Source organism: Vulpes vulpes, chromosome 5 (assembly GCF_048418805.1).
Source record: "Vulpes vulpes isolate BD-2025 chromosome 5, VulVul3, whole genome shotgun sequence".
Lineage (NCBI taxonomy): Eukaryota > Metazoa > Chordata > Mammalia > Carnivora > Canidae > Vulpes > Vulpes vulpes.
In genome coordinates, this window is record NC_132784.1 from 140,385,079 (window position 1) to 140,398,700 (window position 13,622).

The 13,622-nt window shown below is 60.0% G+C and overlaps 1 long non-coding RNA gene across 1 annotated transcript; it reads right to left on the bottom strand.

The window, feature by feature from the left end:
• Window positions 1-4,916: 4,916 nt before the first annotated feature.
• LOC140599121 (uncharacterized) lies at window positions 4,917-13,074 on the bottom strand. The gene is made up of 2 exons (XR_012001861.1): window positions 12,895-13,074; window positions 4,917-5,422 (listed from the first exon to the last, which is right to left on the bottom strand). It is a non-coding gene; the product is annotated as an uncharacterized lncRNA (long non-coding RNA).
• Window positions 13,075-13,622: the final 548 nt, after the last annotated feature.

Consider the following 13,622-nt stretch of genomic DNA (forward strand, 5'->3'; position numbering starts at 1 on the left):
TTTGCCACCGGTGTCTTGCCAGGCTCCCCCTAACCTACGGTGCCCTGCGCAGGTCTGCATTTGGAGCCCAACAGGCCCGACCATGCTCCCGCCCCTTACGCCTGGCATCCCGCCACGACCCCCAGGACATCGGGCACCGGCTGCTGGAGCCCCGCTTAGAGGAGCCAAGGCCAAGGTCTCCTCCCCAGCGGCTGGCGCTCGTCCCTCCTGCCGTCAGAGGCGGGCACGTGCACTCCGTGGCGTCCTGCCTGGAGCCCCTGCAGCGTGGAAGGTGCCCCAGGTCCCCACACTCCGCACACAAGGACAGGGACACACACGTGGACGGGGTTAGGGTCCCAGCGCCCACCTGCTGGCGGAGGTCATCGTCCTGAGGCCGTGACTGGTGGCCCCTCACCCCCTCCTTGCTCTGGGAGTGTGTGTCCTATCTGCCTCCCCAAGGACATGGCCCCGAGGGAGGGAGCCCCTCCAGGGATCCCGGGGGGAGGCCCCGAGGACTCTCACTGGGTTGCAGGTTGTAAAGAAGTTAGTGTTCTGTCACCTTGGTTCCCGGGGCTGTGCCCACGGTCCACAGTGGCCGCCTGTCTTCTCGGCAGGTGGCAGGTGCCGCCCTGGAAGCCCTGAGGCTGTGAACCAGCACTGCTCTGCCTCCCCCGGCCTGTCCTTCCCGTCCCTTCCCTCAGACCCCAAGGAGCCTTGAGAAGCCGCCAGGTGCCGGTGGTAACAGTAGGAGGGGGGCTGGGGGGTGGAAGGGGTGCAGGGAAGGCGGCAGCGCGGCAACCCAGGCCCAGGGTGTCCAGGGCCTGGGCCCGCGGGGCAGGAGCAGCCACTGTCCCCTCCACAGGGCGCAGCGGCGGCCGGGACCGGTGCCCCACAGGCCTCAGAGCGGGAAGAAGGGCATTTCTCTTTTCCAGTCCAGGTCCCCCGACGCAGGTGCCCCTCCCCACTCTGCTGAGGGGGCCCTAGGGGACAGTGGGAACCCCACTCGTGATGAAGCCCCCGAGCGAGGAGTGGGATCGGGATGCAAACGTCCCTGTGCCGAGCCCGGAGGTGGGCATTTGGTCAAAGTGTGCAGATTCTCTCCGGAGGTTCCTCCCTCCTCCCCCTGCCTGCCTCCCCCTCCCCTGCTGGGGCTACAGGTCCCTTGGAGGACCCTGGGCTCCACCATCTGCCCCTGCCCACGGTGCTCCCGCAGCAGCCGGGGACACGGTGGCCTCCTGCTGCCACCAGTGCACAGAGGAAGGAATGGTGACATCCCTACAGAGACGAAGACGGAGCTGGTGAGGGAGGAGCCGTGACCTGTCACCTGCTAGACCCCAAGACCTGGCCTTGTCTGCCCACCTGCTTGGACGTACTAACCTTTGCCTTACATTTTCCCTTAAGCATTTCTTTCCGGTTTCCTCCTAACTCAGGCAAATGAAACCCCAGAACACCCCCCCCCCGCCCCGGAGATGATGACTGTCCTGATGAAGCCCCCAAACACCCCCCAAGCCCCCCAGAGCGACCAGAGCCTTTGAGCTAAACCTGACTCACGTCTGTGCAAAGGGACCACGGAGGCACCTCTGGAACGACCCACAGCCACCGTCACCTCATCCTAAGACTAAAATCTCCCCCCAGGGAGGAGCACGAGCCCCTTTGCATCACATACGTTGTGGGCACCCGAGGGCGCCTCTACCTAGGGGGACCCTCCACCTAGGGTGACGCCTGTACCTAGGGTGACGAGGCTTCCTGTCTATAAATACTCATCCCAAACAACAGGACCTCCTCCACCCTCACCTGCGGGTCCTGGCTCCCTTCTGTGCTCCCTTCTGTGCTGCAAATTAAAGTTTTCGGACTCACCCGGGAGTGAGCGCGCCTGGACTGGGTTACAAGGCCGGGGGCGCCGGCCGCGGTGGGACCTCGGAGAGGAGCTGTGCAGCCGGACTCGGCCAGGCAGGAGCCCAGGCCAGCCTGGGGCTGGCTCTCCACAGGCCCCGGTCACCCAGCCTCACGGGGCTCCCTCCGGGGAGTGGGGAGCGCGCCGTGCACACCGCGGCCCCATGCTGCTACCCCTTGGCCCTGCACCCTCGGCAGCCTGCCGCCCGCCAGCACCCTGACCCCGCCTGCTGCCCAGAGGCCCCCCGAGCCCCTCTCCCTTCAGTGGCCGGCATGCAGAGGGAGTGTGGGGTTCAAAGGCCACGGTGCCAATCAGAGGGCAAAGCCAGGAGGGCAGCTCCTCAGCCCCTCTTGCAGCGGCCCCAGCAGTAATCAGGAAGCAGGAACTCTTCTAAGAGGCTCCCATTACGGGGCGTGGAGGGGGGCTGGGCTCGCTCCTTTGGGGCTGTGGTTGGCTCCTACAGCACGGTCCAGGCCTGGCTGGACCTGGCGAGGAAAGGGTTGGGGTGCATGTGGCCGAGCTGGATGGAGCCAAGCGGGGCAGGAGGTGGGGGGTTCAGCCCTCTCAGGGCCTCTGCCCCCTGCCCTTCTGTGCTTCAACCAGGGGAGCAGCTGCCTTTGGCTCAGGTCAGGATCTCAGGGTGTAGGATCAAACCCCCGCTGAGCAGGGAGTCTGCTTCTCCCTCTGCCTCTCCCCCTGCTCGTGCTCTCTCCCCCCAAAAAAAGAAAGAAAGAAAGAAAGAAAGAAAGAAAGAAAGAAAGAAAGAAGAAGCAACATCATAAGGAGAAAGAGAAAGAGGGAGTCACAGATCCAACTGTGCCCCCAAATTCCCATGCTGAAGCCCTAACCCCGGGGTGATTTGGGAGCGAGGCCCCAGGGAGGTAATAAAGGTTAAGTGTGGTTCCCGGGGGCCCTGATCCACAGGACTGTGCCCCAGGAGAGGCAGGGACTCCAGAGGTGACTCTCTTCCCAGGCGCGCCGGAGGGAGGTCCCGTGTGCGTGGACACCGTCTGCGAGCCCGGAGGAACGCAGCCTGCCCACACCTTGACCTCGGAGCCCGGCCCCGTCACCAGAGCAGACAGCGGTGCGCTGCTGAGGCCCAGCCTGGGGCCCTTGCTACCCCAGGAGGCTCACAAGGAGGCCGGGTCTGCGGTGCCCTGCGCGCCGGAGAGGAGGCTGCCTAGGGGCTCCGCGGTCCACGCTTGCACCTTGGCCCCGTAGGGAGGGCCGTTGACTCTGGAAGACACAGAGGAGTCACGGAGTCGCCAGAAGGGTCTCTGTGGATCAGGATGCTGATCACGCAGCTGCCCAGTTACCCCCCAGGCTGAGGACACCGGGCGCTCTGCGTGGACACGGGGTCACGAATGGTCTGTGCAGCCGACAGCAGGCCACGGGCACGAATCACTGCACCACGGTTAGAGTAGCCCCAGCACCTGCGCTTTGCCACCCTCACCCCATCCTGCAAATTGAGGTTTGTTTCTTGGCAAGGCGGCCAGCGTGCCGGGCAGGCGGGAGCAGGGAAGGAACGCAGGGGCAGGGAGCAGAGGCCCCCGGCGGGGGCTGAACCCCCCACCTCCTGCCCAGCTTGGCTCCATCCAGCGCGGCTGCAATGCACCCCAACCCTTTCCTGCTAGGCCGGGCCGCTCTAGGAGCCACCCACAGCCCCAGGGGAGCGAGCCCAGAACCTGAAGTGTGGGAGATCACGGTGCACGGGCTGGTGCGGCTGGTCCCTTTGAAAGGTTATGGTGATGCAGGGGGAAGGTAGAATCATTCCAGACTTTCAGGTAAAATTGCCTCTTTGTCTCCATTAAAAAGCTTCATTAAAATGACAGACAATGGGCAATTAGAAGTTTGATCCTTTAAAAAAAAAAGTAAATTAAAAAAAAAAAGAAGTGTCATCCTTTATAGAACTTTCGTGGCCGATTGTTTCTTATTTGATTGTGATTCCTAAGTCTTGAAAAAGAAGTGACCTTGTGGGTAACTTTAAAAATTTACCTTTCTCTTGTCCTAAAAATCTATCTTGCTGATTTCAATTATTTCTCATGCATCTGAATTAATTTCTCTTCTTGCTCTGACAGAAACCCTTAATTCCAAGGTGTCTCAGCTCCAAGAGAAGAAACTGTGGGAAGGCGCGGGCTCACCTCCTAAAGGCATCTGCTGCTCCTGAGCAAGTCCTGCGACCCCAGCTAACCTTGAACCCTGCGCAAACCTGCACCCCAGGCCGGGAGGACGTGGCGGGAGCCCACCTGGCTCCTGCACCTGCCAGCCCGACCCCGTTCTTGCACCTGCAGCCCTGAAAGCCAATCCCTGTTCACACCGACACGGGGTGGGGGTGTTGGTGGGGGTAGGGCGGCCTGACCTGCCTGCAGGAGGCTCCGCGCTGTCCCCGGCTCCGGCCCCCCCCGCCCCCCCCACGAGGACCCTTCCCCTTCCCCCCTCCCCGCTCCCCCTGCATCCCCCCAACCAGGACCCTCCCCGCTCCCCCCGCCCCTGCTTTCCCCCACGGGGACCCCCAGGTCCCTTCCAGTCCCTCCGCTGTGGACCCCGCTGCCCCCACCCTGCGATCCCGGGGGAGGCCGGGCCTTGGCGCCACTGCACCTGTCACTGTGCGGTGCCCGCCTGCCTCCTCCTGCCGCCGGGTGCGGCTCCTGGTCCCCGCCACGCGCCCTCCGCTGCCCCCTGGTGGCCGTGTCCCCAGTTCTGGCGCCCCCCCCCCCCCCACACTTGCAGGCTACTCGCAGCCGGGCCAGGGTGGGCTCTGTGCCCCGCTGCCACCCCCTGCCACCCCCCTGCCCTCTCCGCCACTCTGCTGCCATGAGGGCGCTGGTTCTCAGGAGGGCCGCTGCCTCCCAGGCTTCAGGGGACAACGGGGCACCACAGTCCCGCACACTCGGACCCCAGTTGCTGCTTGTGGGGGGGACAGGGCGGCAAGGGTCCCTCTCAGAGGAGCTTCCCCTTGTTCTCCCCCAGCAATCCCATCCACTTGCCTCTGACAACTTGATCGAAGCTCCTAGAAAACAAAACCAATCAAGAAGCAGTAATATTCCTCCAAATTATTCTACCTTAAATCTGGTCTATGACCCTTTTACTTATAAGCCAGGACAGGGGTGGGGGGAGGGCTGGGTGGCGCAGCCACTTAAGCATCTGACTCTTGGTTCCAGCTCAGGTCATGATCCCAGGGTCATGAGATCCAGGGCCCTGCTCAGCCGAGGCTGCTTGAGATTCTCCCTCTGCCGCTCCCACTTGTGCTCTCTCTCTCTCTCTCTCTCTCTCTCTCTCTCTCTCTCAGATCCACAAGCCTCAAGGAGAGAGAGAAGCTAGGCCGCCACGCCCGGTTCTAGTTGGGGGGGGTTCAGCACATTCCACCGTCTCTTCCACTAATTACAACCCAAGCACCTGCACAGAAGGTAGACGCCAGCTCTTGGAGAACCCTGAGAAGTACCCAGAGCAGACTTTCGGGTGGAGACTTCGACGTCCAGCCAGGACCCATATGGCAGGAGGCTCCTTTCTGTTGGGAGCCGGGGTGACTCCTCCCGTGCTGCCCAAATCCTGGAAGTGGGAACAGACACGCGGGTGAAACTCCAGGAAGGGAGCCTCCAGCCAGAGGACACTGCCAGGAGATCCCTGGGTCCTGGCAGGTGGCGGCGGCAGCTCAGGGACACTACAGCCGGGACGCCGGGCAACGGGGAGCCAGGAAGCGCTCTGTGGGCAACGCGGCCAGAGAAACCCGGGCCCCTGAGCCGTGCGTGCCCGGAATGGACACAATCCACGTCGCGAAGGCTACAAGAACGGACTGACTGGGTGTTATACTGTATGTCAGGAAATTGAAGTTAAATATCATTTTTTAAAAAACAACTAACCTCCAAAGTAGACACTACCCAGGACCCTGACCGGTCCCCAAGTGGTACATGTGTGGAGCAGGCAAGAATAGGCCGCAAAGCCTTCAAAATTTGAATTAACATTAGGTGCACAGCCCATCGGAGATGCGGTCAGGACTTGCAGAGCGAGCCTGAGTGATGCCTGGAAAAACAGAATGAGGAGCACCCGGGGGGCTCAGCGGTTGGGCGTCTGCCTTGGGCCCAGGGCATGATCCCGAGGTCCTGGGATCGAGTCCTGCATCGGGCTCCCTGCATGGAGCCTGCTTCGCCCTCTACCTGGGTCTCTGCCTCTCTGTGTGTCTCATGAATAAATAAATAAGATATTAAAAAAATAATAAAACAAAATAAAACGGGCACCTAGGTGGCTCAGGTCGTGATCTCAGGGTCAGGCCCCCTGTTGGGCTTCCTGCTCAGTGGGGAATCTGCTTGAGTCTCTTTCTCTCTCTCCCTCTACCTCCCCCTCTCTCAGTCTCTCAAGTAAATAAGTAAAATCTGTAAAAAAAATATAAAATTAACAAAAAAGCATAGCAAGCAAATCAACATTCCCCAGATTTTAATAGGACCCAGTCTTAGAATAGTCCAAATGTCCAGGATAAAACCCAACATAGACAAGGACTAGAAAAACTAAAAAAAAAGAAAAGAAAAGAAAAAAGAAAAAAAAATTCTCAAGAGAAAGGCGACCAGTTGATGGCAGCCCCCGAGATGTCCCAGAGATTGGAATTAATAGCGTAGCCAACTACTTTAAATAAATTGAAACAACCCTGCTCCATTGAGTAAGCGCAGAGTGTTGAGACAATTGGAAAGCTAGGTGTTCTCAGCACAGAACTGGTAGCTATAGGGATCCCTGGGTGGCGCAGCAGTTTGGCGCCTGCCTTTGGCCCAGGGCACGATCCTGGAGACCCGGGATCGAATCCCACATCGGGCTCCCGGTGCATGGAGCCTGCTTCTCCCTCTGCCTACGTCTCTGCCTCTCTCTCTCTCTGTGACTATCATAAATAAATAAAAATTAAAAAAAAAAAAAAGAACTGGTAGCTATAAAAAAGAACCAGATGGGAAATTTTAGAACTTAAATATAAAACGACAGAATTAGGAACACCTGCCTGGCTCAGCTGGTGGAGCGTGTGACTCGACCTCAGGGTTGTGGGTTCAAGCCCCATGTTGGCTGTAGACTTAAAATCTTAATAAAATAAGATAAAATGACAGAAATAAGTAATTCCCCAGAGAGGCTCCATAGCAAACTTGAAAGGGTGGAAAACGTCAGCGAACCTGAACATGGATCAATAGAAGTGATTAGGTCTGGACAACAGACGGACAGGGAGTGAAAATACGAACTCAATCTTAGGTCCTGTGGCACGTGACAGTTCCCAGCCTTCCTGCCGATGATGACAGAAGGACAAGAGAAAGATATTGGTGCAGAAAAAAGAAAAAAAAACTGAAGAATACAAAGATGTAATGCAAAAAGGACAGCCCGCAAAAGGAAAATTGTGCAAATGCATAATTAGGCTTTATCAAAATGAAGACCCTCTGTTCTGCAAAGAGCACCCTCGAGGGAACCAACGGACAGGTCACAGCCTGGGAGGAGAAACCCTGCAAAGCGCGCACCTGACGATGCGCTCACACTTAGAATATATAAAGAGTTGTGAAAACTCAACAACGAAAGAAAAAACTCCCGGGTGCCTGCATGGCTCAGTTAAGTGTCTGCCTTGGGCTCAGGTCGTGATCCGGGGGTCCTGGGATCGAGTCCCGCGTCGGGCTCCCTGCTCAGCGGGGCGCCTGCTTCTCCCTCTGCCCCTTCCCTGCTTGGGCCCTCTCTCTTTCATAATAAATAAATAAAATCTTTTAAAAATGATTCATTAAAAAAAAAAAAAGAAAAAGAAAACCCACAGCAGATCTGGTCTTCATCCAGCCCTCTCTCGCCCCTCCAGCCTCCACAACCCTGGTAGGACTGGTTGGTGTTATTCACACCCCCCACCCTGGTCCGCATCCCTCCCAAACCCATAGGTTGAGACCAGCCCCCACGTGATGGTTTAGGAGGCCTCTCAGGGGTGGTCGGGGTAGATGAGGTCCCGAGGGTGGGGCCCCATGATGGGGTTGGTGACCTTGCAAGGTGAAGAGACCAGAGCCTGTGCCCCCCAAGGCAGGACGCAGCGGGAAGGTGGAGGAGGGTCCCCACCTGGCATCGAACCAGCAGGCACCTGATCGTGGGCCTCCCGCCTCGGGAACTGCCAGAGGTCAGTTCCTCTTGTTTAGGGGAACCCCCGAGATCAGAGTTTGGAGGCTCCGCTCCCCAGCCCTGAGCTCCAGGCGGCGCCCGACTGCAGTCTTGTCGAACCAGGAAGACGACTGCAAACTCTGGACCGCGGGCTGGCGGGACTGCAGCCACAGTGAACGGGTGAACCCCGGGGAGGCTGCCGCACCTGGGCCCCCCCAGGCCCAGCCTGGTGACGAGACAGCACCCCTGAGGGGGCGAAGGGAGCCCCAGAATCGAAGTAGGCCTATCCCGGGACCCGACCAGCAGCCGGCGCCTAAAGACGGGCACTGCTGTCAAGTCAGGGCCTTGTCCTTGGCCCTATGGGATCGCAGCCTCCGGTCCTTAGGGTTGGGGTCGAGGCGGAGCTCCGCGGGCCGGGGAGCACCCGGGAAGGCGGGTGCCTTGGGGTCGACTGTGGAGAATTTTAGCAGCCGGTCGTCAACCCCGTTCTGCAAAACTGAACTGACTCACCATCACACAAATTATGTGAAAAGCGGAAGTGATAAATCCTCAAAACTCACCACTTTGCAACGATCCTACTACATTTTACTGCTTCTATTTTAGGTGAAATGTAAGTGGATACTTCTATTCACTGACTGTGTGATGCAAACCCCACCCCAACCCACCGTGAGTCCAGTGACCCACGACTTGGAGGGCTCGTGACCCAGCATGCAGGAGGGTTTACACCGTGGGAACCAGCGAACGCTGCTGTCAGGAGTTGGTTTTCAGGCAACTTGGGAGGGGACATTACATCACAGGCAGGAGGGTGGGAGCGTCTGCAGGCGCCCCGGGAGATGTAGTCCAGCACTTCACAGGGGAGGTGACTGCGTCCCTCCTGAACCCAGGCTGACGCCCTGTGTGGGGGCCGCACACGAGGTCCCCGGTCGTGCAGGTCACCCAGCTTCGGTGAGCGCCAGTACCCGCCCCTTCCCATCAGAGTCCGGGGGGGAGGGGGGGGGGGACTTCGGCTGGCCCCGGCGCCCCACTACCTCCTGGGGAGCGTCCAGAGCAGTGCCCGAGGGTCCTAGGGCCCCGTCCCCTCCTCGTCCGTGGGACCCAGGGTCACCCGGTGCAAGCTCAGACTGGCAGCTGGCCCCTCTGAGCTCCCGTAAGCCCCCTGAGGCCCCGATGCCCCACCTGGCTTCCCACCTGCCGGGAGGAAGAGGCTCCCACCAGCGGAGATCGCCTCACAGATGGGCGAGCCCTACTCTGCTGTCAGTTAACCCTGTGTCTGCTATTTCTTAATCCTCAGGCCACAGGGGCACATTCTGGGGTGGCCCCTAGGGCCACCTTCACATCCAGCCAAGGCCCATCCAGGTGTCTGGGGTGACACAGACGCACCCGCGGCATCTCTGGATGTAGCACCGGGAGCAGTTGGGCACCTCGCCTGGGGACCCTTCTGCAGACTTGCTGCCACCCGGCTTGGAGCACCTGCCAGACCCCGGGGCGGGGACATCCTGCAAACACAGGGAGCCCGGCCACCCTTGGTCACGGGCCGGGGCAGATCATATCGAGGGCACCTGGCCGGCTCAGCCAGCAGAGCCTGTGACTCTTGGTCCTGGGGTTGTGAGTTCAAGTCCCACGATGGGTACAGAGCCTACCTAAAATAAAATAAAATAAATTAAATATCTTTAAAAAATTTGGAATGGCCTCTCCAGAAGGGACCAGATGTGAGAAGGGGAACCGCAAAGAGGGCCGCAATTACAATTGTCCCTGGGCTTCCTGCATGGAGATAAAATTATGCCCAAGTGGTTTTCCAGAGAGTGAAACAGCAATGCTGTGTGACCCAGCAGCCCGCTCCTAGGGATGAGGTCTTGGACTCCAGGTGAGGCTTGGTGGGGTGAGGTCTGGGGCTGCGACCAAGAATTGAGACATCTGCTTAGCCCGAGTCGGCCTCGCCCTCTCCCTACCCGCCCACCCCTCACTGGCGCTTTCTCTCTCCTTCTCAAATAAACACGTGCATAAAATCTGTGAAAAACAGAAAAACACTGTGCGGGAGTCCCAGTAGGGAAGAGCAGAGCACCCGCGTGCTTCCCCTCAGAGCCCTCAGTGAGCTCCCCCCGAAAGGCCCCTGAGGGCTGGGGTCTGGGTCCCTCTGGGGCGGGCGGAGGCCGTGCACACTGACGGCAGAGGTGGGTGGCTGCGGGCACGGTGCTGAGAACCCACGGCCACGAGGCATGTGGTCCAAGGAGTGGGGGATGTGAGGGGGCAGGGCCTGGGGACCTGTGGGGATGGGGCCTGGGAATGGGGCCTGGGGACATGTGGGGACATGTGGGGACGAGGCCCGGGGGGGTGGCCGCGGGCACGGTGCTGAGAACCCACGGCCACGAGGCATGTGGACCACCCAACAGCAAATATGGGCTCTCAGACACGGGGGACACGTGTGCCAGTAATCTGTAGGGCGGCCTCCGGCTGGAAGCCCAGGCAGGATTTCTAGGCCGCAGCCCTGAAGCAGAATGCCTTCTCCTCCGGGAAACCCTAGAGCCGCCCCCTGATTAGACGAGGCCCACCACATTGTCCAGGGGACTCCCCTTAGCGTCAAGTGATTCTTTGTCGACCACACGTGCAAACCACCTGCGCGGCGACCACTGGGCTGATGCGGGCACCGCGGTCTCGCCAGGTCGACACCCGACGCTGAACTCACAAGAGCCCACAACGCTTTGCGAGGGAGGGTCTGTCCCATATGGTGGCTTCAGAGACAAAGAAGCAGAGTCTCGATCTCGTGAACACGCTTGCAGCCTCGAGACGCAGTTGGGGGGTGGCCCTAGCACGCGGAGGGGAGCGGCTGGATGTCAACTGATTTCATGTTCAGGGGATTTGAAATGCAGCCTGAGCTCCGTGCCTTGTGTGCTGAGCGTTCCCCCCCCCGCATCTCCGTCTGCACAACCCCGGCATCGCGGCCGGTCCTCAGCCACCGGGGGCGGTGGTCACCGGGAAGGGGGCCCGGGCCGGCAGGTGGACGATCTGGCGCGTGTGCGGTCAGGCCGCCAGCTGCCAACCACGGCCACTGGACGCCCACAGGGCCAGCCGGCCGACTGGTCGGGGCCGAGGCCACGGGGGACCCTGAGCCCGAGGGGCAGTTCCCGCAGACGGTGCAGGCCACGGAGCAGGCCTGAAGGTGCGGGGCTCGGCCAACCTCCGCCTGTGGCTCCGCCTCTCTCCGTGTCTCTCAGGAATAAATAAATAAAATCTTAAAAAAACAAAGCACCTTCCCGCAGCCGTGTAAGCCCCCCCGGCAGCCGTCCCGGGACCCTTTCTGCGGGTCCTCGCTGGTCAACGAGCTCCAGCCCTGGCGCCCAGCACCTGCTCTCGGCCTCTGAGGATGCGACGCCCCAGGGCCCCTCGGAGGTGCACGCGTGACCTTGTGCCTGGCTCGTTTCCCCAGGCACCAGGTCCTCCGGGTTCATGCCCGTTGGGGCAGGTGTCACCGGCCTCCCTTTCCAGGGTAACACCCGCTGCACACGCGCCACACTCAGCCTATCCTCCATCTGTTGAGGGCCATGCAGGGGTGCAGCACCCAGCTGGAGGCCAGGGGACGGGTGCGCCCAGGTCCCTGCCTGTGACTCTGGTGCAAATACCCAGAGAGGGGCTTGCTGAGCAGGCCTTGCCTGCCTGCCTTCCTCCTTCCTTCCTTCCTTCCTTCCTCCCTCTCCTTCTCTCCTTCCTTCCTTCCTCCTTCCTTCCTTCCTCCTTCCTCCCTCTCCTTCTCTCCTTCCTTCCTTCCTCCTTCCTTCCTTCCTTCCTCCTTCCTTCCTTCCTTCCTCCTTCCTTCCTTCCTCCTTCCTTCCTTCCTTCCTTCCTTCCTTCCTTCCTTCCTTCCTCCTTCCTTCCTCCTTCTTCTTCTTCTTCCTTCCTTCCTTCCTTCCTTCCTTCCTTCCTTCCTTCCTTCTTTTGTTTCTTTCTAGATGTATTGATTTATTTGCGAGAGTGAGAGCAGGGGGAGAGGCAGAGTGGGGGAGAGGCAGATGCCCTGTGAGCGCAGCCCTGAGATTATGACCTGAGCTGAAACCTAGAGTCGGGCGCTCAAGCCGCTGGGCCCCCCGGCGCCTCCTGCATGTGTCCCTTGTGAGGCCTCATGATACAGTTTCCACCGCGGCTGCACCTTTTCACGCGGGGTCGTTCTTACCCAGAGGCTTTAGGTGAGTCCCGACAGCTCCGAGTCTGGGGAGCCTGGGAAGCCCTTGGGCCCTGGATGCGCAGTCTGCTGCTGTCCCAGAGAGCCAGCGTCTACACAGACCTCCCGCGCTCCCTGACTCCCACCACGGCCCGGGCAGGGGCTGGCGCACCCCATGGTCCTGGGTGGAGCAGGGCGGTGGGGAGACCGAGGCAGAGCTCAGTGCAGCCAGAGGGGAGGCGGGTTAGCTACGTGATGAAGGTCACTGCTAAGAAAGCCATCCCGCAGCCCCTGGTCTCCACCTGGGTGGTGGAGGAGGGGAGCAATGTTGCAGGAAAAGCGGAGGGGGGCAGGTGCCAGGACCCTAGGGGGACGCTGCAGACGAGGGAGCTGCAGCCCTGCGCCCGCGGGTCTGTGCGTGAGCACCCCGCTGCCGAGACGGCACCCCACTGCGGAGTGAGTGCGGCCCCTGGTCCGGGGCACAGCTGCCCGGGCTCCGTAAACACCGCATGGTTCCGCCATGGCCTGTCACGTTGCCCTGATTCTGGAACCGTCGGCTTGTCTGGGGTTTGCAGTGCCATTTATTTATTTATTCTTTATGTTTTATTTTATTTTATTGAGAGAGAGGAAGAGAGAGCGAGCACAAGGGGGTGCCGAGCAGGGAGCCGGGCGTGGGCTCCGACCTGGGGATCGAGGCCCCAGCCCAAGGCAGACGCTTCACCCACTGAGCCACAAAGGCCCTGCTGCCCCGAGACCAGCCCCCGGGCACCTGTCTCACCGTCTGTCCCAACGATGCGGCGGCAGCGGCTTCCTCCGAGAGGCCCGGCACATTCGTCCGACTGACTTCCCACGGCGCTTGGGCGCATCCTCGGCCAACCTGGGCGCCGGCTGGGAGGTGTCCACGCGGGTCTGTGTGCGCATGAGGGCCCCGTGGTGTGCAGGGCTGTGCCGGGGGCACCTGTAGGGCACAAGTAGCTCCTTGTAAACAACCCGCTGCCGGGAGGCCTGACCTTTCGGTTTTACAACGTAAGATCCATTGGGGCCTGTGCCGCGTGGAACCAGGAACGCGCAGCCCCAAGCCCTCAAGGCCGTCAGGGGCCCGCGCTCGCTCCTCCGGGAGGGCAGAGGAGCCTGCAGCCCCACTTCCCTGCACAACGGGGTGAGAGGCGCAGCCTGGCCTCCTGGCAAGTGGTCTAGGGCGAGTGGGGCAGCGGCCTGCTGGTTCGCGGGAGCGGAGCGTCCTTCATTCACAAGAATGTTTTACTCCCAGCACACGTGATCGTCTGTATCTGTAGGACCAGCAGGATTTTACCGTTTAAAAAATCCTTTTCACAAAACTCTCTCTGGAGGGGACCCTGACTTGAGAGCTCCTCTCCTTAGAATGAACTTATTTTATTTATTTATTTATTTATTTATTTATTTATTTATTTATTTATTTATTTTCTCTCCTAAGATTTTAAAAGTCTGAAAGTTTTCTCTAGAAATACTTCAAGCATCGAGAGGAAC